The 26,000-nt window shown below is 45.5% G+C and overlaps 1 long non-coding RNA gene across 18 annotated transcripts in view; it reads left to right on the top strand.

The window, feature by feature from the left end:
• The first annotated feature begins 1,285 nt into the window (after positions 1-1,285).
• Positions 1,286-26,000, top strand: part of LOC308064210 — a 72,240-nt gene continuing 47,525 nt past the window's right edge. For all 18 annotated transcript variants that reach the window (XR_013928291.1, XR_013928292.1, XR_013928293.1 and 15 more), the window contains exon 1: positions 1,286-26,000. This exon is cut by the window's right edge. This is a non-coding gene — a long non-coding RNA (uncharacterized lncRNA).

The following is a 26,000-nucleotide window of genomic DNA, read 5'->3' as shown; positions in this document are numbered from 1 at the left end:
AACACATAATAGGTTCCAAAGATTAAACCATCTGTAACTATCAGGGGAACTTTTAAAGTTTTTCTCTCTTTCCCCCCCCCCTCCCCTTTTAAAATACATCTATTTCCTTTCGCTAAGGATTTTTACATCTAAAAATTCAAGCTAATGTTTGCTTCTCTGAAGTCTTGTGAATTGAGAAACAAATCCCTAAAAGGTTTCAGCAATTCTCAACCTACAACTTTGAAGAACATCCAATGTAAAAATAAATCGAATGGTAATTTTAACCATTATTAATGTTTGCGGCACTTAATTTAGTTAGGTGCTGGCTTTCCATTTTTGATTACACCATAAGGAAGTTATTTTACTGAGAAATGTTAAGATAAAGTATAGGCATTCCCACACATTCTTTGTATTTTTTCTGGCATGTATTTATTATACTCTACTCAATCTATTTCAATTTCTAGGTAATGCATAATCACCGGAGCCAATTTTTTTTCCAGCAAGATGTTTGCAAGGGTAGAACCAGGCTGTGAAGATGTAGGTCCTGCTTATCTGTACATGACATTCAACGCAAGCGACTATAAATGTAAATATATTTTCCCTACTATCTCAGCTGGAGTTCACAGAAGTAAACCCAGTGCACTTAACATTTGCAGAGGTAGGAATGGATCTCGCTTTCGCGACGCCAAGAGATGTTGCGGTGCTGTGCGAGCTGCAACTTGTGCCTTTTGGGTGATGGTAATTCCAAAGGTGTGAAGGTAGAGCTGTTACACCTCATGTGTGGATGGACCCGTTGCCTGAGTGGTGGTTTGCAGGGCTGGTGCCTCGAGAAAATAAATGCGTTTGCCTCGAAAGAACAATTAGAGTTCGAAGGAAGGGAGGCTTGAACTGCTTTGTTAACTCTTGCATCCACTTGAGAGGGGTAGGAATGAGCTTGCTCCTCTCGGTGCTAACCTCAGGTCTGGTTCTGCTCAGGTTTCGAGGGGTGTGTGTGTCTTTTCTTCCAGGGGGGAATGTTAGATACCTCCTATGGGGAATTCACCAGCTGGCAGTTCAAGAGGAGGTTTAGGTTGTCACTCCCACTCCCCAGTTATTGTGTCTAGCTTGGAGAAGCAGATTTTTGAGCAAGGGGACTGCTTTTTGAAACCAACCATACTGCAGAGGTTTCTACACAGCTTAACCCTTCAAATGAATTCCTGGTTCTTTAAGGCAGAGGCCAAGCAGCTGACTCTCAGCTTGGTGTTTCTGGCAAACCCAGCTGAAGGTGCTCAGGACCCTGACAGGATAAAGGGCTTGGCTCTTTAGCCCCTGGAGCAGCTCTTGTGCTGCTTGCTCCTCAGCCTACCTGGAAGAGGACGAGCTGACGGCGAGATCCCAGCCCAGTGACTCACCCAATAACTTTTCCTGAATGACATCCATGTTGTGCAGAGATCAAAGTGAGTGCTTGGGCAAACGTACATATGGGAAGGGGGTGGAGGAGAACAAGGCTCAGATGGGGATTGCAATCTCAGAAGCTTACATTTTTGGGGGATGAGAGTGGTCGTAAGGCCCAATGCAAGGCAAGTGCTCAGAGAAGATAGAGCGTCTTTTAGACCTCTGCAAGCCAGTTTGCTGTGGGAATGCTCAGTTCTTTGCTGATGTCAGCACTGGGGCAGTGTGTGCAGGCAGGTGCAGTGGTCCCTAGTGTTGGCCAGCATCTAGCCATGGTGGCTTTGGCTGGCTCCTACCTGGTTCCTGGTAACATAAACTTCTGGCAGAGGCTTTTTCCCAAGCCTGGGAAATCCCCTGCAAAGCCTCCTGTGTTCCAAAAAACCCTCCCTTTCCCCATCCCCACTGGTGTCCTGGATGGAGATAAAGGACAAAATCCCTCACAGTTGTCACTGTCTTTTACCAGAGTAAATTAACAGCGTGCTTGCCTCTTCAATGCCTTTTGATGTGCTAATCGTCACTCAGCCCGATGCAGCAGCCACCTTACTCTTGCAGGGTACCTGAAGTGTCCAAGCACAAGTAGAACTGAAAGTCAATGGGATTTCAGCTTCCAAGGGCACCCTGGAGTGATGTGGAGCTGAGGGGCAATGCAGAGCCCCGGGGTGGGCGACGCTGCCTGATGGGAAGATGAACTGCCTTGGGGTGCCTCAGTTTCCCCATCGATGGAAGATGCTTGCCTTCTTATCCCCTGACTTGTGGAGGTGAATTTCTGCCCAGGGTTTGGGTTGCCAGCATTAGCTGCTTGGGGCCCCAGGCTGGTGATGAGGAAGGAGGCCCGGTTTCTCCTAAAACATTGCTCTCACAGACCCTGTGAGTGGGAATTCCACCTCCCTCCCCGGCTGCTTCCCACTGGAATTTTTTTAAGGGATGCATGGTAATGAAGCTGGCCTGGCAGATGTCCTACACACCCTTGAGTCCCAGCACTGGAGTGAGACTCGACATTTATTTGCTGTGAGCCCTACCCAAACTACAGCAGAAATGGAAACAATCACCTAAATTCCCTTTTCTGGCTGGCTTGTGCTTTTTTTTGTTTGTTTTGTTTTTTGTTTTTTCCTTTCTTTTCCTTCCTTATCTTAAAACCCCTTTGCCCAGAGCAGAATTAACAACAGGCCTTGTTAACAAAGGGGTAGCAACATCTTCCCTGATGGCACTAAAACCTCCTACCTGGCAAATTAGTCCTCCCCCTAACCTCCTTCTCCTCTTACAAAATGTTTTCTTTATTGGAACTTGTTAGCACTTTGTTACTTGCACTGATGCTCTTTGGCAGTAATTAGAGAGATGCTGAGGAGGCAGAGCCCAGGTTTGGACCCAGATTTAGCTTTCTGCTGAGTCTGAGGAGTTGCCTGGCCACTGAATCAGTGCCAGGACTTGCATCTCAATAGGATGATGCTGAAAGGCAGTGAGTGCTTGTTGTGGGATTTTTGCCAAAATGCGACCAGCTCTTCTCCCAAATCCATGTCCTCCCCTGTACTGGAATGGGGTAGGAGCAAAAAAAGGTAAGGGGGCTGCTCCATTTAGTGTCTGTCCTGGCATCTCTGTTGAACCTGGCAGCTGTGGCATGAGGGGTGACTGACGTCTCCGTTGGTGCCACCATCCTCACGTAGTGGAGGATGCTGTCCCACGGCAGCTGGAGGGTGTAAGGGCTCTCCTCTCCTCAGCTGGCCCTGCCAAGCCACCAGCTCAGGCAGGTGCTCTTTAGCTCAGCTTTAGGATTGTGGGCAGGGAGTGACCAACGTGCAGCTCAGGCTTTTCATAGAGGAACCCGCTTTCTCTGTCATTGCTGTGTATCTCCCGTGGGATGCCTGCTCAGGGACAGAGCCACGGTGCTTTACCGAATCTCTCTGCCAAGCAGAGCCACGCGGCTGGCGTAGGCATCCATCGGTATGGGAGCCACCAGGCGCTGAGCCTGCTGTGGTGGAGGGTGGTCAGCAAGGAGCATGGTGTTTACACCAGGAAAGAGCAGCTAGGGATGGCTCATTCTGGAGCAGGGAAGGTCCCTCCCGACCCATGGAGGTGGCAGCTTGAGGCTTTGCACACGCTCGTTGCAGAGAGCCATTGTCCGAATGCGTTGCTGGATGTGGTGGGAGCAGTCGAGGTGGAGATCTTTGTCCTGGGGAGGAAGAAGGAGCCCTTCTAACCTCCCTGTTCCCAAGCCCGGCAGGGCCTGCTGTGCTGGGCTCCCCTCCCAGCTTCCTTCCCCCTGCCCCGGCCACCAGCCCGGGGGTGGGCTGGAAGAACATCTTATCTTGTTTGTATAGTGCGAGTGCTGTGCTGGAGGGTCAGCTCTTTTCCTTGGCAAAAGGTTCTCACGCCGGGGGCACACCTCCTCCGTGAGAGGTTACGGCTCAGGATGGTCTCTTTTTGAGAGGGGGAAAAGAGAAAATTGGCACAGAATAAGAAAGGGAATTGCGACTCGTGGACACTTGGCTGTAACTGGGAAGCATGGCTGTGTGTGCCAGCATGCTGCGGCTGGGGAGTCTTGCCTTCCCTCGAGAGAGGCACCCTGGTTTTTCCCAGCATGAGTGCTGGGAAACTGTTGCAATGAAGAAGCTGAGAACAGAGGGAGTGAGAGATAACTGTGTGTTTTAATTTTATCTGGCCTTTCTCGGTATTCGAGTGAGGAGACATGTAGTCAGCCAAAGGACATTCTGTATTAGAGCAGAGCAAGGTCCTTGGTCCTCATCACCAGCCAAGCGATGCATCCACTCACCTCTGACCAAAGAGGACTAGACAGGACCCGATCCGTGCTGAAGAATGTCTGTCTCCCTCAGAAAAGCCCTGGCCAGGCAGGCGAGACAAAGGAAGGTGCCATAAACCCACCTCCCCGGAGGCACGGGCTGCAGCCTTGCAACGGACGTGACCCCGGCATGCTTCAAATGGACTTTTTATGGCCTTACATCACTGCAGCCTGCCCCACCTGCCTCCCTGCTCCCTGCCACACCAGCCTCTAGGTAGGCAAATTGTGAGGCTGATAATCAATGATTTTTAGTGCGTTTCTTGATTAAAACTACTGTGGCTTCTGCTTTACAAAAAGTCCCAACTGCTCGGCTGATGCATAGTGTAAATTATATTGTTGTGGTTTAACACCAGCCAGCAACTAAGTACCGCGCAGCTGCTCGCTCACACACACATACCCCCACCCCAGGGGGATGGAGGGGAGAACTAGGGAAAAGGTAAAACTTATGGGTTGAGATAAGAACAATTTAATAATGGAAATAAAATACAATAATAATAGTAGCAGCAGTAGTAATAACAACAGTTGTAATGAAAAGGAAAGAAAGGGAGAGAGGAATAAAGCCCCAAAGAAATAAACAAGTGATGCACAATGCAATTGCTCAGCACCCACTGAGCGGTGCCCAGCCAGTCCGCCAGCGGTGCCTGGCTGGTTCACGTACCGAGCGGGATGCTCTGTGGTATGGAGCTTCCCTTTGGCTGGTTGGGGTCAGCTGTCCTGGCTGTGTCCCCTCCCTGCTCCTTGTGCACCCTCGCTGGCAGAGCCTGGGAAAGCAGAAAGTCCTTGGTTTAGGGTAGGCACTACTTAACACGCTGATGTTTTATTTGCTGCCATCAACATTGTTCTCATACTAAATCCAGAACACGGTACTGGAGCAGCTACTAAGAAGAAAATAACTATCCCAGTCAAAACCAGAACAGACAGACATGCACACAAGTCCATCTAAACGTGGGAATTCTCATTATTTTTCTGAATATCTGCTCTACTATGGAGGCCTCCAAAGCTCTTCAAGTCCATATCGCCAAACCATGTTATCGTTGAGTAAGGAAAGCACAAGCTTTTAGCACAGTGGCTTAGGAGTTGTTGCTTGAGTAGTCTGCCATTCTTTGCCAACCTTTAGGATTAAATACCATTTAGTTGTTAAAACTAGAAAAGCCCTTCAACGATAATAGTAAAAATAATATTAAATAATTGTTAACTACAATAATCATAAATTTCCTTGCTTTTTAAATCTTGAAACTATCTTTATGAACTAAGTTTTATGCAGGCCGGAAGCAAATGTTATTCAATGTCAATACGCAGTGTTTTCTCCCCTGCAAAGCTGGGAATGCTGAAATAGAGAGCAACTAAGCTCAGCTTTCCAGGGAAGCGCTCTGACCTTGTTCTTCATATTCTCCGGGCAGAGAAGCCCTTGAGTTATCTCAAGTCCCAGTTTCAGATGCAATGAATATGTAGCCAAAGGTTTTCCAATGTGCGTATCCAGGTTGAAATACTCTGCCTCAAATTTTGGCTGGGGGAGTTCCCCTTAGACCAGAGCAAAGAGGGGGCTGGTGGAAGGTTTGCTTTCCAAACCAGGTTAACCTTACAAGTGTGTGAAGGGCTGAACTGTGTGATTCAGAGTACAGAAATCTCTGATTTGTTAAAGCTCTCAAAGACCTAAAATCCTTAATGAAAGGCAACTTGGTCAAGCCTGTACTTTCTGCAGCTAAAAATCAGGAAATTTGGATGTTGGTTGCTATCCAGGGCCTATGGATGGCTGTTTGTTGTTGCTCAGAGGAAAAATTCATTGGGAAATTTGAAGCAGTCCCCTGAAATAAGGGAGTAACCCCAAATTATCCCCAGTGAGGAGGAGAGCTGGACTTGGTTTGTTCTTTCTATTTTCCCATAGGCATGGTGGCTGTGTGGTAGATATGTGCAAATATGAATGGCATGTAGTTGCAATGAGACATTAAGCATCTCTTGGAAAAAAAAAGCTTTCCTAAAACTTATCTTCCCTCTCTTTCTCATTCTTGGCTGCTCTATTGGGCTCAGTTGTGGAAGTTTCTTTACGGGGGAGTGTAAAAACCCCACAAAATGAGGAGATGTGTAAGAAACAACTTGTAACTGAAACTACTCACTCTCTTACAGTACACATAATCAAAGAAAGTTGGTATTAACGTTATGGTTAAATGAAAAAAGGCCTTTGAAGGAGTTGAATGGAGCTGTTTGTTTTCCCTTTTGGAGCTCTGTTCCTCCAAGGCATGCTGTCATGCTCACCGGACCTGAGTTTTATAGGTTGGACTGGAGCCTTTGACAAAACTGAATTTACTTTAAATGACTGAAATTAGATACTTATAATCCAAAGTAACAGCCTAGGGGCTCTCTTGTGTATTATCCTTCACTCTCAGTCCTTTGCTTTGTAGTGTCAATGGAATAATTTGTTAAGAAAGTAGAAATATAAAGCAATAATTCTGAAACCGAGAAGGAGCATGGACTAACCCTGTATTTTGCCGATACTTGTTATCTTCTTACCTAATGTGACAGTGCCTCTCCCAGAGGTAGCTACTTCAGAGCGTGGTTTTGTCAAATTTCTGCTTCTGAAGTTACGATTCAAATATTATTTTGTTCTTAGAGTTATTTAAGTGACACTACTGCTTGCCTTCTCTCCCGATGAGGCAAGGCATGCATGGCATGGATGGGCACTCAGGTTGGAGAGAAGAGAAAGTTCTTCCTACTTGTGGCGAGTGCTTGGATACCCGCTTTCCAACCAATTTTTCAATGAAATTGAGGTATTTATATGTCCTGTCAGTGCTCAATGATCTTTCCCAGCAACCTCATCACATGCCATGCTTTTCCAAATCTCTGGGTCAGATATTTCAACTGGTCTAAGTCAGGGCAGTTTTACTGGCTGCAGAGCTAGTTAATGGACGATACGGCCCTTTGTATTTCTAGCTTAGCGAGGTAAATATCCTCCAAATCACCCAACCTTTTGTTCTCTTGCTTGTAGCATTAAGTTGTGTATGTCTACAGATGACGGAGAACTCATGTTGTTCTTCCCCTATATACCTACACGCATGCAGACACACACAGAGACTAAACTGAATGTGAAATGTGTTGGGTTGAATGGGTGCTGTAAAAATGGCAGGAAAAATCATTAAACATGTGGAAAATATTGGGACTGGCTTTCCAGATGAGCTGTTCTCCTGCCATTAACGGAGCGATTACCTGAGCGGCCGTATACACCCTGTGCCTGTTTCCCATCGATGGAAAGCAGAAAGTGCCACTAAGGTGTTAGCTTCTGTATCAGTTTTATAAGAGTAATGACCTTTGACTTATGAGACTGTGCCTTAGGCATGCAAAGAAGTTGTAAATGTTTTTTGAAGTGGTAGAGCTGAGCTGATCAGATGTCTCCTTAGTACCTATGTCCTCTGCAGTAGGACTTGTAACCTACTTTTACGAAGGGAAAAAACAACATATTAATTTACTACCATTGCTGCATAGTGGGATTTATGTGTGCCTTACTGTTAATTGGAGATTATCACATCAGGGCTCTCGTATCACTAATAGAACAACCCCTTAAATCATGAAACATGTAATCATTGCCGGTCGAAAGTTGAAAGGCCTCCTTTTCATGCTGGCATTGTAGAGTTCTGTAAAATATAAAACCCCAGGGCTGTCCCTGAGAAGGGCTCAGGCATGGACACTGAGGCAGGATGGGGATGGGAGATGTGGCTGGAGATGGACATTATCAACACGTGGGAGGGAGGAAGGTGGAAAAAAGGAAGTCCTGGTGGAATCCATCCTTTACCTTTTTCATGGAATTCCCCTTGTAAGAAAGCACGGGCTGGCTCTGCATCCCGCCAGCGCCGGGGCAGTGGCTGCCTTTCCCCCAGAGCAGCAGCTCGGCGCTTTCCTCCTCCCTGGTTGTGGAGGGAAGGGCTGCACATGGCTCCGCTCTCCCCCTCCGCATCCCGTGCCTTCCTGCATGGCACGTTGCAGCCCCCTTCGCAGCCTCCCCAAAGCTGAGGAAGTGCAAGCGTATCCTGGCCCCAGCTGAAATGGGGGGAGTATCTCTCGCCCCTGGTCCTGCACGGCCGTGTTCCGTGGCAGCGGCTGGACAATGAGGGGCTGAGCTCTTTCACACTTGGTTTGCCCCCAGAAGGGGCTCCGTAGCCTGCTACAGGAATGCAGGTTTATTTACCTGCCCTTCCTGAGCCAGCTCAAATATTCAGCGACTAATAAACTTCCTCTGAGCCCGGTTTTAAAACTTATTTTTTTGTTAGAACACAGCTCTGTAGGCCAAATTTAGCACTGAAGAGGCATCATATGGATCATATGGAAGGCTGGGAATAAAATTAATTAATGCGTGGATTACAATGACCTATAAATGTCATTGTTTCATCTCAAAGATATATTGGTACTGTAATTTTTACTTAACTCTTTCAAAGGACCACATGTGAGCACCACTGAATGGATACGGAAATTATTTATACAGCATGTTAAGGGGACATTAAAGCATTTCATAGCATGTGGTAGGCCTCTCAGTGAGGCGAAAGACACAGATCAGCTATCCAGCTGTGGTGAGCTGCTTTGGCTGTGCCAAAGCCACCAGATGATGTAGCTTTCCTGCCTGCTTGCCGCGAAAATAAATGCAAGCCACCTCCCCCAGGAAGGAGCTGGCTGCACAGTCCTGGGCAGGGGATCCCCATCTTTAAATCTACACGGGGGGGGGGGGCAAGGGAAGAGGTTTCAGTTTTCAGCTGTTTTACTACCTGTTTTGTGCCCTGGCTATATTTTCTACTCCAGGGTTGTTTGCCCCCTGTCTGGTAGGCACCAGCCTTTGCGTGGCCGCTTTGTACAGGGAACCCAGCATCCCCCAGAGATCAATGGCTTGTGGCTGCTGCCAGCTTCAGTCATTGTAGGGGTTCTGGAACCCTTTGTAGCTGCGCCTCCTCTGCAAAATAATAATAATACGAATAGTAATAATTAAATAATAATAATAATAAAAATAAAATAAGAGCAAGCATCCATCCTGTATGGGCTCCAGCTCCCCAGGGAGGTGGCCAGATGCTCTGTCCCCCGCTGTGCCTCTGCCAGCCTGGTGTACCAGCCCCGCTTTGCGCCTTGGCGGTGAGCACTGGCTGAGAACAGCTTTTATATACATGCACACACAAATATATATGTGTATATATAACTCTCTAATGTCTATATGAAATATAGATGTAAATTTTATTTTTATATATGTGCAAGATACTTACACTACATATATACAATATATATTTGCAATATAAAATAGCCATATGCACATGAAATGTGGATCAGAGCCCTGGGATGTAGGTGCATGCGCGCCTCCTGTTACAGAGAATAATGACCATGAGCTATGGCAGCAACCTGGAGAAGCCTTCTGGTGACATCATAAACCAGCTGAGCTTTGCCCTCCGGGTTTATGATGATGTCATCAGAACACCTTGATAGAGAGTATCTTTAACCTCACAATTCACACTTGACCATCATTTATTTGATAATCTATATGCTGGGTGACACCGTTAACTGCTTTGTAGGCTGAGGCCAGAGCGGTGCATGCGCTCCGCTGCCGCCGTCCCCTCCGTGAAGCCTGGGCAGGAGCTGGGGGGCAGGGACTGCATTTGCAGTACCAACCTGACCACGAGTTTGATTAACAGTCTGGGCTGACACGGGACTTCACGTGTATCTGAATGTCCTGGGAAATGTTTTTCAGAAGGCAAGTAGAGTGATTACTGATGATACTGAGATATCAATGGCCTGAGCCAGGATGGATAGAGGTGCATGCCCTAAAACCTGGGTGCAGTTTCAGCTGCCTAAAAAATACCCGCCAAAATACAGCAGAAAGGCTATGGAGCACATAGCGGCTTTTGAAAACTTGGCTGTGGCTCCATCGCACCCTGGGACCCCAATCACATCACCCATTTGGAAAATCATATGCAATGCATATTCCAGCCAGCCTGTGCCGACGCGAAACTGCATGCTCAGCATATAGATGATCACAACCACGGTTAGAGGAAAAAAACTTGCATAACATTTACCAGAATGGCTACGAAGTGAAGTTGGGTAACATGTTCAGTAGGATAAAACCAAACCAAAACAAAAAAGAAAGACAGCAGGACAGCTTATATTCATTTTGAAGTGTATTTGACATTGCGATTTTCTTATTTTAGATGTACATGCTGGAGAAGATTGTAATGCAACAACATTGCTGCCGTGCGTGCCCTTTGGCTGGCACCTTTGCTTTTAAAACAATGCGGCCAGATTCATTTTTGTTGAAGATTATGAAAATTATAAACAAGGCAGGGACACGTGCAAAGTGATCAGATTTTCCTGACGGCAGCAGTAAACCAAAACTTGGAGTTGGCACGGGGATTTCAAAACAAAGCAAGTTTTGAGTCATCTACATATCTGCATAGCAAAAAAAAAAAAGTAAAAAATAATAATAAAAAAGAAAATACTGTCTAGGTACCTGGGAACCATAAGTTCCTCTCTCAAATTCCTATATATTAGTAAGGTATAAAAAGGTATTGGTTTCTGAAGTAACCATAGCAACATGTTTTCATGAGTTCCTGTTGAGAAGCCAAAAACCTTTGTGAGCAGTAAATCAACCGGTTTATATCTCTGAACTTAAATCTTTTATTGGTTACTGATTAACTTAACTGTGCTGCCTGACAAATCTTCATAATAAATAAGCTAACCAGCAAGTCTTTTTTTTTTTTTAAAAAATCCAGCTAAGGATGTTTAAAGGACTATCAGGGAAACACGCTCTCTGTTACGATGCTTTGGCAGTCGGTGTGTGGTCATGTGCATGTTTCGACATGGATCTGAACCCCAGGAATCACGAGGCATGGAGTTATAAAAAAAGATCCCTCTGCAACTACTTTAAGTAAATAGAAGTGCTGATATTTATCAGCAGTGTTGCTACAGGCAAAATAATTAGCAGCTACTAATTAGCATGGTCCTTCTGCAGGAATATAGTGGGAAAATGTCTGTTCACTGTGGTCTGCGCTAAAGGTGTGGGATAACAGTAGGAAGTTATACAGGTAAATCGTGGGATTTTAGCTGTTCACTCTGTGTGCATACCATAAATGTATAGCTTTCTTGAAGTAAGGATGTTGCTGGCTACATTTTGGGAGTGTTTTCTTTTTTTTCCTGTTTTCTGTGGAAGGCTTATGCGACTTGTTGGCTTCCACAGTAAGTCTACATTTAAATTAATTAAACTGTTGACAGTTAAATTGTACTAAGTAGCTTCGATATAAAAGATGATTCCCAGATTTTTTTCCATGCAACTTGGAAAAAAAAAAGAAAGAAAAAAAAGAAGAAAGAATCTGAGGAACTTCGTTCTAAACATCTGTCTGGGCAGATGTCAAAATGCAGAGTGTTACTGCTTTATACTGTGTGAGTATATGACACCATGTTATTACTCTTGGCTTAAATATTCACAATGGATTTTATGATCTATTTAAAAGAAACCTTTGATGGGAGTGTAAACTCTTATCTTTTGTCATACAATAAGCATCTTTGTGGAACTAATTCTAGAGTAAATATTGAAAAATAACAGAATGTTTTCTACGTCTTATTCACAGCGCATGAATATTTATACAGAGAGAATTACGGATATGTGACAGCAGAAAAGGTTTGGCAGATTTTCTTTGAAAATGAATTTTGGTGAATAAACTCCTTTTGAAGTAAGATCGTATTGTTCCGAATTGCTCTGGATAGAATCATAAGCTTTGAGCTGCCCGTTAGCCAGCTGATTATAATCTAGTACAATAATCTGCATTTCTTCAAGAAATGAGTGAGAGACAGTGTCAAGGACATTACAAATCCAATAGTAATTTAGGGAATTGAGCTAGAACGAGGCGATGCTTATAACGCTAATATTCCAGAAACATGTTGTTTAATTTTTGTTTCCAGATTGCATATATTAACCCATTTTATTAACCTGTCTATAGCCTTGATTCAATAAACCATTCCTATTCAGCAGAGCTCTAAAGCATATGTTTGCCTTTAAACACATGCTTAAATCCCATTGACTTTTTAATGCTTAAAGTTAAGGATGTGCTTAGAGGTTTTTGCTTGGCTTTGCAAAATAAAATTTTTAAAAAAATTATCCTGGGGAAAAAAAACCCACAATAAATAAATAAATAAATAAACCAAAACAAACCCTCAAACTGTTAATTTCTCCTTGTACTCTCAAGAACCCGTAAACTATTTTTAACTAAATACCTGAAACAAACTGAAAAGATTTTCATGCCTTATTTTGGCGTGTACTTGGACCTGAAATCATGGAGACTCTCTGCCAAAGAGACAAACAATAGTGGGAATATCTCGCTGTTTGCTTAATGAGCAATGAATGGAAGTGTGAAGGTGAAAAGACAGATTCTGGGTTCGAGAGTGACAAGGTGAGACTGCTTCTTTATCACACCTTTCTTTTTTTAAACACAAGCATCATTTTCAAAGCAGTAAAAAAACCAACAACAACAACAAAAAGAAATCCATAAAATCTGTGGCTGGGAATTGCTCCGTAGCTCGCAGCCAACTGATTTGCGTTTACTCCCATTGCTTGCTTCATGGGAAATGTCAACTTGCTACAGAAAGTTTTAATTGGTTTATGAGTGATATATTCAAGCTGCTTATTTCCTAAAACATCTGGTTTTGTTTTAGTTCCCCAATGTCAAATGGTTGGTGATATCCCAAGGTAGCATGCTGTTTCCAAATCATATTTCCTGGGGTATCTATCAATAAAAAGCCCCTTAAATTGAGCATAATGAAATTAGTACAAGGTAGTTGAGAAATCTCCAGAATCAAGATATCAAAACATCCCTATTTCCATTATTTTCTTCCATATTGCTGGTGATTGACTGCTTTTGGGGCTTGGAGGAAGGAAGCCATGAGAGTTATGGCTTATTTCATCTTTTTCCCCCTGCTACCTCTCTGATGGCCTTGAGCAAGTCTAATTTGTATCGTTAGGGAAATTGGAATTAATCCAGGAGAAGCACAAGCCTCGTGCTACACCCAATGGCAAAATCCAGTCATTTTTCTACTCTGTGGACAGGGAGACTACAATTTGTTTGAGGATCTGTCAGCTTCACGTGACGACGGGAGTCCTAACGTAAACAGGCAATTGTGAGAGCTAAAAATGAGCAAAACATTTATAAGAGGTTTTCATCTGCATGCACAGACAAAGAACCCCTCAGTTTCTCACCACCCTGTGGCTTGAGCCAGAAAGGAAAAAAGAGACTTTTAAAAAGTGGTGATCTCTCCCCAGTACCTGAATATATGCAGGGGTCTTCTCTTTGGGTCGCAGAACAGAGTAGATTTGCAATATTTATCTAGTATGTGGCCCCAAACCCAACTGGATCTATTTTCACCCATCAGTTATTGGGATTTCCACCCCACCCCCACCCCAAGCTTTTGGGGAAAGGAACACTTGAGAAGTCTTTTCCTGAGTTAAGGAAAACCAGTTTGAGACAAAGGCGGTCCAACTGAAACTGGTCAAAATAAAGCCCCACTCCAGACTACATCGAGTGTTACTTATCAAACTAAGCCCCAAACCAGAAGACTGGGGGGAGGAAAAAAAGAAATAAAATAAAAGTTTGCAGAATAACTTTTTTACCAAACTCATTTGCACCCGAACAAAATGAAGTTATAAGGATAAAATTCTCAGCAGATTTGCACAGCACAGTAATAGCCTTTATGCTTGGAAATTTATGGGCCATGGACAGTTTATAAGAAACGATGTAGTTCATCAGAGAAGCAGACTGATGGAGCACATGGGAGCATTCTGTGCAGGAAGTTGGGTTTTGGAATAATACTTACTTTGATAGAGTTGTTTTGTTAGCTAAGTAAAACAGTAGGGAAGCCAATGGCCACTTAGGCTTCAAACATAAATATATATTTATAAGTCACCCAGCTGCTTAATTGAGATCTCTAGTGTTTTCCCTAAGTATATCTTATCCAAAAAAACAGAACAGAATGCAGAAAATAACAACAGCAGCAAAGACCTGCTGTATGCGGAGGTTCATTTAATCAGTCAGTAGTAGTTACGGGGAGAATAGAACGTTATTTTCGGGGCAGATTTTTTGAGGTTCCCGGAGGCTCTTCAGCCCGAGTAGCAGCTCAGGTCGGGCTCACATTGCTCTCTAGCAATGTATTCCTGAAAGAGCAGTGGGATAGATGCCCTTGCTGTGTTTCTGTCTTCTCCTGGTGGCTTTTCCTCCAGAAGACGAGTCCAGCATTAAGTTGTGTCTGAGTAGGGTTACCACGTGCTTGCAACCCAGTTTGGAAAGATAAACGCTGGGGTTCTTGCCAGATGCTGGCTGTGTTGGCCATGGAGGGGGAGGGAAGTACACGGGGCTTCAAAATGTTCTCCAAGGGAGGTTGCACAGGGAATGGCTCATTAAATTTGAGCAAAGAACTGGAAAATAAGATTTCACACTCCTAGGCTCGAACAGCCTGGGTGAATTTGGGATCCCTGGAAAATCTTGAGGAAATCTGGCAAGTTCTAGGGAGGTTCAGGGAATACTCTGGAGGTTTTTGTGAAGGTGTTTTATTCTTGGAGGAGAGCTCCAAGGCGAGGTAGAGGGTAGGGCCTCCCACTCTGAGCACCCTGGGGTGCTGGCCAGCTCTCAGAAGCTGCGTCTGGCTTTACTTGTGCATTCCGAGACGGGTGGACGTTGGCGTCTTGGGCTGGGCTTCAGCCCTCCCACAGCCACAGCTCTTCTCACATTAAGAACGATGGTTTTAATCCATGCCTTCTTCCCAGGTGAATGTCCTAACCTGGAGGCTGCTGAATACTTAGGGATGTGGCTCCCGGTCTTTTCTGATGCAATTGTTTCTCCCTGTAAAGGTGGTTTAACATCAGTTGCGACTCAAACCAATTCTTTGACAACTCCTGGATTTGAGCTTGAGGGCTGAGTTTTCTCTCCCTCCCTCCCTCCTTCCCCCGCATCAGGAGACTGGGCTGAACTGGCTTTGGTGTGAATCCCAGTTCTTATGCATCCACCTTTTCCCCCAACAGGGGTACCTACATCCTCTGAAAAAGTCTAATTTTAGGAAGATGTCTCTGCTCAACCAGGGATTTAAGCACAGGCTGAGATTTAAATACTTAACTACGGTAATTTACTTAATTGGGACCCCAGAAGTATTGAAGGGTCTTATTAGCAAAACTGGACAGATCTGTGAAGAAACATGATGGACAAGTACTGCTAAGGACTGTTTGCTAAGCACTGGAATATCACTGTCACGTCCAGCCTGGCCAGCTTCTGGGGGACCAGGGTCTGTTCTGGTGCCCCTGGGACCATCCTGCGTGCTCACCACAATGCCCGATGGCTGGAAAGATGCTCTCAGCTGATCACCTTTAATTTCCGCTTCCCCCCACCCCCAGCTCTCAAGTACATTTGTGTTCAAACCAGGGTTTGCTCCTTATCATGCTCGCAGCCCATTTTCTCCTCCTGTTTTATAGGCAGTGAAGTCTAAATGGTAAATTAGTGACATCTTCATTATTATGGCAGTAGAGTGCGGTGCCATCCTAATGCTATTCCCTGTAGGAGCGAGCAGAAGGGGAAACTAGGATGGAAGCGATAACGATAACATTCCAGTATAAATATCGAAAACGGTAGCCAAAAACTGCTGTGCTGCTCTCTGGCTTTTCCTGTAGCTTCATTTCGCCAGCTGAAAACATCCTGGAGAGCATTCGCTCGCTTCAGGAGTATCCTGCTTTCCCAAGGTGCAGCCGGGTTTATCCGCAGGGGGGATTGGCTCTCCAGGATTATGAAGAGCTCTTCCACCACGTTCACACCTTCCTTGGGAGAAGTGCCATCAGTGACTCCCCCCCGAGGTTACCAGGGAGCCGGAGCTGGGCACGGTGGGGACTGGCTGCTTTGCCTTTCTTGTGTGACGTGGGGGAAATCTTTCAGCGCTCGGTTGTTTATTCTGTTTGGTGGCACTTGCCCAGAAAGGATGGGGAGAACAGATCTTGAATAATATCGTGGTTCGGGCAGCTTAAAGGTGTTGAAGAGAGCTGCGTGACATCAGTTTATAGTATTTTAAAATGTGGTTTTAGCAAAGCTGAACTGACAGTTCGTTTCCCATCCCACAGAGGTTGCCTTTGAGCTCTGGGTTTGCCCGAAACCTGAACATATCTGTGGACTTCAGACAAATCTTGTCATTTCTGGACTTGACAGTTGTCCTCTAGTGTCACCCCCCATTACAGACCTCCACGGGTACACCGGTCCTGAGGTGTGCTGCAGCCTGCCTCTGTGCTTTGCTAGAAAGGGATGTCCATGCCACCCTTACCTGTAGTGGCAGCCTGGTCCTTCCAGCGAGGAGCTGGGCTTTTAGCTCTGCTGCTTCTTGATGCACCATCAGCTGCAAAAAACTCCCACGCCTGAACTCAGGGGAGTTCACCCTTTGCAAAACTCAGGCCTCGGTTTGCTCTGTGGCAGAGGACACACACCCTATATAAGCTGTCTGTCTGAAGGGATGAGCAAATATATTAAGCGCTTCTGGTCCCCAGTGGCTTGGTAGCTTGGAGGGGCATTGCTGAAGCTCATCTGAGGGCCCAGCGCTGCTGTCTCTGGACTCGCAGCACATACCTTCATGCAGAGCTGACCCTTGGACATGGTGCACACAGATGTCCACACCGCTGTCCCTGTCCCTCGGCCCTGCGTCACTGAACAAAGCTGCCTCCTGCCTAATTGTAAAAAATTCCCATTTTGTGGGTGCTTGTTCACTTATGGTTTGAAGTCCAGGGTTTTGACTAGATGCAAGTCTACTTTTTAAATTCAAGGGTGGAAGAATTTGTTTTACTCACTTAGAATTTTAGTGGTTCCTCCCCTTCCCCCCCCCCCCCCCCCCCCTTTTTATTTTTCTTTGAATTAGAGGTCTTATTTTAATGAAGACTTTAATATTGTGCAACTTGAACAAAGCTTTAGTTTGTATAAAGAAGAACCACAGACCTGTAAAACCAACAAATAAGGTAGAAAGGAAACAATTGGTCATTTATAAGGAGGGAGACCTTTGTGCCCAAAGTGCGTCACGGTGCTGGGGCTTGTCTGGTTCTGACTGCAGCGCTGATGCACACCAGGAAGCAAAACTACCCGCCTGCCTTTAAGCAAACCAGCTGGTATCACTACTGGTCAGCAGTGTTGTCACCTCCCCTATTGCTTCCCTGTCCCAGGATCTTGTTCTTAGGGGTGTCGCTCATCGCTAGGTGGGAGTTGCAAAGGCACTGGGGGTGCTGATGGTCTCCCTCTGCAGCCCAGTCAGCCCTCACCCTGGACTTCACAAATCTTCCTCCTGTTCCCTGGGAATCAGTGACATGACAGAGGGTCTGGCAGTGGGACAGCTGGCACGGCTCAAAGGTGCTGGAGCTGTGGCGGTGACCGTCTGACCCAAGGATGTGCCGCCTGGCTCTCCCTGCCGCTCTCGTGGCCTCCTGCTCTCCTTTCTCCTCATGTGGCATGTCCTCTTCAGCGTATTCATCCTGCCTTTGGTGTCTCATGGCAACTGTGTCAGACGGTTTATTCGTACTGTTTTTCTTTTACCCTGCAACTGAACTCGGTCTCCTGGGAAATATGGGCCGAGCCCAAAAGACATTAACGTGCCTGCCAAAACGTCATTTTTTGAACCTAGGGAGGAAAGGAAAAAAAGAAAGGCAAAAAGAAGGGCCATCCCATCCTAGGTATGGCCATATTTTGTGACTTTCATCATGTTTATAAGGTGGGTATTTCTCAAGTGATAGGAGCTACTGCAGAAGTAGCATTGCAGAAGTCATGGTGAGTGGTGCTGGAGGAGACCCTGGGAGCCCACCAGGTCCAGTTCTTCACCAACACAGAAGCAGCCATTCCCAGACGAGACCAAAAAACCCGAGGGGACTGAAGGCTGGTTTGCATGGTCCTGTTTGGACTCCATACCTCTAAATTCAGTCAGACCCAAACACTGAAAGAATTTTTGATGTCTTCCCATTGACATATTCCCACTGTGTATGTACACTGTGTGTATTCCCACTCTTGTATTATCATTACCAGGCCCAGCAAAAGAAGAAATATCAAACCTTCCTTTGTCATGGTCTTCCTCAGTTTCTCAGTTTGACACTGCTGCCATGCTACCACCCCAGGTCTATGTTGCTTCAGCATTCAAGAAGACTGTTGGTTTTCTGGGTGGTTTTAAGCCAACCTGGCTGGTTTTCCTATGGACGCAGTGGTTTCTGCAGGAGCTTCTCGGCATGTACCACTGACCTCCTGTCACTGAGCCCCCATTCACTGGAGGTGGCCAGAGTTTTGCAGGCGGCACATTTTTTTGGTTGTTTCTTTTTTGTCTTTTGCATGTGGCAACCCTAGAGGAAGCCCAGATCTTGCTCACACCTCAGATCCCACGGTGGCCTTCCAGATGTCCCCACTGCCAGTGGGAGATATGGCAATCAATGGTGGAGAAATGTCAGATGAGTTAATAAATACATAGCATGCAACACAGCTTCACAATGAATTTGCTGGTTGGTGTTCCTGGCCCGTCAGATGTGGGAAACTGCAGCCTTTGGGGTGGTATCAGGTAAATTTTGGCCCTCTGCCAGGAGAGCTTGTAATATTCCATGTTGGCATCAATTTGGGTTTTCAGCAAGCGGGAGAACAGCAGGAATTGAAGCTCCTGGAGGTGATAGTGGTCAACTGCTTCAACAGCAGTGTCACACATTGGGCGGGGGAGGGGGGGAGAAAACCCCCACATTTTCCAGGATATCTAATTGCACTGAGTGGTGGCTGGAGGGGTCCTGCAGTGCATTTCATGAGAGTTTACATAGTTCTGGATCCTCTACCACTTAGAATGGAAAAAAGCAAGCCAATCTGTTTGATCAGGCCTCTCCCACTTGATATGTGTATTGGATTCTACATTAAAGCTTTTAACAGTTACGTACACATCTGAGCTGGAGCTATTGTTAGCCCATGTGATGGATTAAGATCAAGAATGTTAATGTTATCCAAAGGAACGCTTTTTAATGTATATTGCGATTGTATAAACAGGGTCACCAGAGCTAAATGGGATGTCAATGACCTATGAAGATCATAAAGTAAACAAAAGATCTTAAAATAAGCATGTAACCTGAACATGTCGGGGATTGTTGTATATCAAAGGCATTTGCTTATATAAAGTAAGGGAAAATTACTTACGGGTAATGTTGTTTGCCACAAGTCTACCTCTTGCCTGCTCTACAAAGGAAACCTACCCGGAGGGACTGCAGTATATCTCCATCTACCAGGAAGCACTGAGCCCATGGCCCCGACCGAGCAGAGCCTAGCTTTTGTACGCATGTAGTAAACACACGCTTAAGTCTCAGGGAGCAGCTATAAGCCGTTATTGTTGGTGAATGGAGAGGCTCCTCCGTCGGAGGAGGGAGGAGAGGGAGGAGGATGACCCCACCGAACACTGCTGCCAGGAGGGTTTGGAGCCCTGGTGACACAGGGACCATGGCAGGTCCATGAGGCTGGCCAGCTGAGTGGGAATTAGTGTTCACCAGATGGTCACAAACACCAGGAAGAGACTAGGAGCTTATTGTCTTTTTCTTTAAGTGCATTAGCATTTCCCTTTTTGCTTCCACATCATCAGAATCGAAAAGTAGGGGCTTGTTTGGTTTGGTTTTACTTACTGCGCAGCCCCTAAGTGATTGCCGTGGTGGGGTGAGCCCCTTGTTCAAGATGCCCTAACCCACAGGGCTTAAGGGAATTCTTGTTAAGATTGCAGGGTTAAAATCAGAGATCTGCCCTGGAAGAAGGGGATCCTGGGGTCTTCCCTGTCCTTAGCGCAGCTGGTCATCCTGCCAAAGTGCAGAGCCTTTCATTTGTCCTCATTGAATTTTATACCTTCTTCAAGCTGCTTCTCCAGTTTTGAGTTCTAATTCTGTCCTTATGGTACCTCCCAGCCTGGTCCCCTCTGCAGATGTAGCGAAGACGTTCTATCCCATTCATTGTAGCAGTCATGGAAACAGTAGCCAGGACCAGGACTGACCCTGGAGGACACTTCTGCCATTACGACTGCGAATGGGAGAGAACAGCTTTTTGGGAATGGCTTTAAGAAATCGTGTTGCACTTTGCCCAAAATAGTTCTATCAAGACCATGTTTTCCTGATTTACTTATGAGAATGTCATAAGAAAAAGTTTACTGAAGTTGTGGTATGCGATAATTATTGCTCTCTCTGTACAGGCTGTAATGCTATCGTAGGAGGAAATTCTATTAGTCTGATAATATTTACTCTTGGAAAAAGTCTATGCTGGTCAGCCCACGTTTCCTTGTTATCTTCTAGGTTGCTTTCAGATTATTTACTTGTTCCAGATTTTTTTCCCTAGCATGTTGAATTGCTGGTCTGGAGTACTCCAACTCTTCCAAAAATAAAACAACAACAACAAAAGACGACTGAGAAAGAAGCCCCCAGAAGACCTTCACCTGTCCTCCACGAGGTCTCAGATGAACCTTTGGGAAGTGGCCACAGCTAGTTCCTTAATTACTATCAAGTGACATTCATCAAGCCCAGCTGAACTGGAAGCATCTGGTTTATTTAAGCTCTCTCTGAGCCTGTTCTACTGTGGCTTCAGGCTAGGAGTTTATCTCTTGGCTTCTGGAATTATTTGTACGGGGTCCTGAGTTATGGTTGATCTCAACAAGGACTGATGCAAAGCAAACTGGAGAAAATGGGATTAATTGGTGATTATTGTTATTTTTTTTAATCTCCTTCCTGTGTGGTACTATGGTGCTGGTTCTGCAGAAATCCTACTGGACAGGAGAGCTCCAAGAAAGATAAGGATGTGACTTTATTTCACCCTTTAGTTTCTGTTGCTCTCTGCCAGCAGCTATGATCTTGGATCTCTAAATGCCGTGCGGGATAGCACGTAGGTGAAATAAAACTTGGTGCCTGTGGTAGGGCAGGCCTCGGTCCTCCTCCCTGAGAAGCTGGGCACTGGGACCAAGGGAGGTAACTGCTCCCAGTTGCTGGCAATAAATAATCCCTTTGCCTGCAGCCCTGACCCTGATCCTTCCCATATGTGCCCTGACTTGCAGCCCTGCCAGGGCTGAGCTTGCGAATGCAACTCTCGGGCAGGACAATGCTGCCACTAAGGAGTGGGGGACTGTGGAGCTTCTGTTCCCTGTGGCTTGTTGCTTCTTTTCACATCTAGTAGCCTGTTTCTGTGGCCTTTCTCTCCCCTCTCATCAGGGGTAGGAATTTAAGGTCTCGGTGCCTTAAGCTGCTCGGGAAGGCCAACATCCAAGAGCTGTTTCCACCGCCTCAGGGTTTTGCTGTCTGGCACAAACCCCACACAGCCTGCGCCTCACACGTCCCACGGCTGCTCTCCCTTTCCCAGGGGCAGGAAAGCGTGTCCAGGGCTGAGGAGGCCTGAGAACCCCGTTCTCCCTGATGTTGTGAGCATAAACCTTCTCCCAGCTCCTAGGAGAGAGTTATTGATGTTTGAAGTGGTTGCTTTGGTTGCCAGCTGCCCAGCAGCATCCCTCATTGTTCCCCTGTTGCCTCTGGGGGTTTCTTTGTTTTGGTGTAATTTGTTTTTTTTTGTTTATTTTGGAGAAAGTTAGTTTCCATTTACCTTTGGGAATTTTCTGTTAATGTGAACTGGAATATCAGTGTTTCAGAAAGATGCTATAGAGAAACAGGCGCTTATCCCTTGGCTACTGGAAAAGAAGAAAATGTTCACAACGTTGATAGACCTTTGCTTTTACATTTCCTGGTGCAGGCCTATAGCTTTGATTTCTTCCTTAGATATGTGTACCAACGCACCACAAATTCGTGTAAATCCCCCACATACAAAACGGTCCTTGCTACTTGAGCAAGCTCTTCACAGCATGCAAAAATTCAGCTGTTCTCCATTACAGTTATTACGATAGTAATCAGCAATTTAAAACTCTTTCAATAATTGTTAGACCAAAAGGTTTTGTTTATTTGTTTACTGGGATTGAATGATGGTTATTATCAGCTTTGAATGACATTCAGCATTCATTTCGCAGCTCTGTTTTCAAATATTTGGGGATGTCCTTGTTAGGATGTTTTCAATGCAATTTCATTCACAGCAATTCCAAAGCACGCGCGCTGTATGTGATCAATTAATTACCGCTTGTAATCAAAATTTTTCTTAACATGCGGAAACACAGACAGCAAATATGCCTTAAAATGTCTTTGTTTAGTCAGGAAACGACCTCCCAATGTGCTTTAAAATATGTAAATAGGTTTGTGCTCTATGATGAAGCATTGCTCTGTGGTTTATCTGAAGAAAGACTCCTCTGTGGAAGGGATGCAGTGGCTGGCACTTTGCATGACTGAATAGTGGGGCTTTTGTCCTCCTGACTTCAGGGACTGCGACAGTGTGATGCGATAGCTACTGTCTTGAGTTTTCTGGTGGGTACTTAGGGCTGGAAACACAGCAGGTGCTCAGGAGAAATTACAAGGTTGCTGGAGGAGGAGGGCAAAGAAAGCTCTCAGCTGATTAAATTACTTCCCTTGCTGGTAGAAATTAAACCCATTTCTTAAACTGGTCCAAGTAACTTTGGGACAACATTCAAGTCCTAATGGAAGTTAAGCACCAAACCTCTTCAGGTGGTTACTGGGTGCCACTTCTGCTGTGCTTTGCATGATGGATATGGTGTTTTTTCTTGGGAAAGTGACCACTGAACTGGAATCAGCCAGCTGAAAGCGGGAGGTGAGTTCTGGGGTTAAGGTGAAGAGCTGTTTGGGAGAGATTAGCTTATCCCCTATCTGCCCGTCACAGGGCTTTTCCTGTTTGTTTGCCTGCATCATCTTCCAAAACATCTGGCACTGGCCTTTGTCGGGAGCACCATCGGCAGGTTAGATCCTGTGTGGTCTTGTCTGTCAGGAAGGAAGGGCATTTGGGTAAGTTAAGTAGCTGGGAGTCATAGAAAGGGCTGGTCTTGAAGGGAGTGTTCAGCTGAAGATGGATGAGCTCTCCTGCTTCGTGGACCCGTTCCCCCTGTTACCTGATTTCTTTATGACATGCTGGCAGTCGCCGTAGCTGGGCTCTTGCTGCGAGACAGTCAGCGCTGCACTCACAGCACTGCAGGAAAAATAAACCCATTCAGACGAAGCAAAACACTTGGAAAAACATGGAGATGCCTTTTATTTGGTAGTATTTTTTTTTTGGTTGGTCCTGAGTAGTGCTTCCTCTTAAAGCTTTGCATACAAAGACCTTTTTGTGAGGGTTTTCAGCCTTTGCACTAATTTGGCTGTTTTCTTCTGACGCCACTATCATAGAGGAGGAGGAGAGAGGAAAGGGCTGATGAGAGGAGCCCATTAATGAAAATTAGATATTGTTTAAATTTTGGTCACTGTCTTGAAGCCATATCAAGCCAAGCCTTGGGTTTTTGTGTTTGTTTTTTTTTTTTTTTTTCCCCCTTCTCCACCTGATTAAAACAAGAGAGGTCAAGTTCTTCCCAGTGCGGTACCACCATCCAGAGCATTGAAATGGGGGTCTCAAGAGATCTGGTTAGGTTTTCTGGGTTGTCCAGGCAGATTGATGCCATCTGGAAGTATGGCTGGGGAGAGGATTTGAAATCTGGACTCTGATACTGGTTTTTCAGTCTTCCATTTTTCTAAAGTAGCTTTTCAGTGGGACTAAATGACTTTAATTGTATTGAAGGAGCTTGACTAATTCACACCAGCTGAGGGACTGGCCCCTGAAGGTCTGGGCTGGCCTGTTCTTTCTGTGTCATTTTTTAAAAAAAATATTCAACTTTTTGGATAATAGTGTAGAAATGGAAGTCCTTGGGTGCTTTGCATTCAATTTGAGATGCAGCAGCACCTTCTGAGTATGTAATTCCATGGTGGCTCTGGCCAAAAGAGATGCTTCCACTTATGGAAGTGGGCATCATTTGCTCGCTTCCACCTCCCTCCAGGAAAGGGATGATGAGCTGGTGGGCTGAGGCTCTGGCAGAACATGTCTGATAGTCCTTGCCTAGATGGGCTAGAATGTCTTACACCTTTGTAGGAAGAGAATGAGCAGGAAGCAAAATACAGCTCTCCCTCTGCTTTTGTGGTGGTGTGGAGGTGCCAGGTTGTGAGCTGGGCTGACAGGGTGCTCTGCACCTCTTTGATTGCACAGGGTCTGCTTGGTGGGCACAAACCCCCAGGCTGGGGGCACCGATGCTGGGAAGCACACCTGCCACTTGGGTGTCCCAGTGTGGTATGGGTGCAGCCCGTGTCTTTCATTGCCATTGGAACCTCTTAGAAATAGGCTTCTCTGCTCCAGGGTGCAAAGTCCTGGGCTTCTGAGCCTGTCTAGAGTAACGTTAAGCTTTCTGTGATTCAGCTGAACAATGCATAGAAATCTTTACATATTTTTTTGTGTAGCTGAATATACAGTGCATCCTACTTCTTGTGTGTGTGGGGATTTTTTTTGTTTGTTTTTTTTAAGAAGAAAGAATACTGTGGTTGGGGTGTTAAATATTTGACTGCATCTTTCTTTTGGTCCCTTCTTCTTTATTCTGCCTTAACTGTACAGTCCTTTAAAGGTGGTGGTGGTGGAAGAAAGGAAATATCCTGCTTGTCACTCTCTCAGATGGTATTAAATGACCTTGCTGGGAAAGAAGGAGCTTCTTCTAGGTAGCAACTCCAAAGCTTTATTGTTAAAGTCCCATCCTGTTTGTTCTTAAGGCCAAAGGCATTAAACCCACAAATATACATAAATAGGAAAGTTAAAAGAGAGGGAAGAAAACAATGGCAAAAGGTAAGAAAGCACAGCTTCTGATGCTTACAGCTTGCTTGCTGGAAAATGTTTGCAATAGCTTTGCTTGTCATGGGCTTTAAGGGAGTTGGACCAGATGCTCAGCACATGTAAATCTTGCTCCATTGTACCGCTGTACCTGGCCTGCTGTCTTAGCTTGCCTCCAAGCAAGGACCTCAGGAGAGGGTTTCTCCATGGATGAGCAAGTCTGACCTTTATTAGTCAGGAGGTTAAGAGGAGAGAAAATAGAAGACACAAGAGGAGACCTAGAGTGACTATTGATAGGAACCAAGGTTTACATCTCAGGTGTGGCTGAGGGATTCGGCTGAACCTGATAATCCCTATATCCTTGTCTGGAGCAGAGCTGCACTGACAGGCATGCTTCTTGTTTTCCTCCGCTCAGGCAGCTGGGTTGGCACACCTTTTAATGCCTGCAGGCAACGTAATGAGGAATGGCCGAGCAGCAGACTTGGTGAGGATGCTCTGCAAAATTACCTGCCATCCACTGAAGCCTTTGAGTTGTAAAGGGCCTCTTGGCAAAGCAATCTCCCAAAAGCATGGAAACCTTGTTCTAGCACAGCTAGTCACCAAAAGAAAATACCCGTTCATCCTAGGTGTGGTGGGCTTCTTTGTGATTATCTTTGTGCCACCTTGGGCTGGGAGGCCGTGCACTTAGCTGGTGGTGAAGGTGAGAGTCTCCTCTGTGCTTCTCCTCACTGCCATTTGTGTTTGCATCTGGTCCTTGCTCATATACAAGCAACCTCCTTGTGAACGCTACCTTGATGTGGCTAGGATGGTCCTCTGACCTCACCGCACATTCCTCAGCAGCCGTGTCGTTTCCTCCTGTTGAAGCCCATCAAGTTGTCATTACTTACTTGGGGTTTTTTTTGCAAATAATTTTTACATAGGATTTTTATGTGCTGAGGTGTCTGCCTGCTGCCTTTCACCTGCTTAGGACAAGGAAAGACATCATTGTGAACTTCAGTACAGTGGTTCCTCTACATAAATATTTTACAAAGCTCGCATGAGTCCTTTGGGGTTAGGAATGATTTGTCCTGTCAATT

The sequence above is a fragment of the Falco punctatus genome (assembly GCF_963210335.1).
Source record: "Falco punctatus genome assembly, chromosome: 5".
Taxonomy (NCBI): domain Eukaryota; kingdom Metazoa; phylum Chordata; class Aves; order Falconiformes; family Falconidae; genus Falco; species Falco punctatus.
The sequence above is the reverse complement of the archived record's forward strand: the minus strand, read 5'-3'. Positions and strand labels throughout refer to the sequence as shown.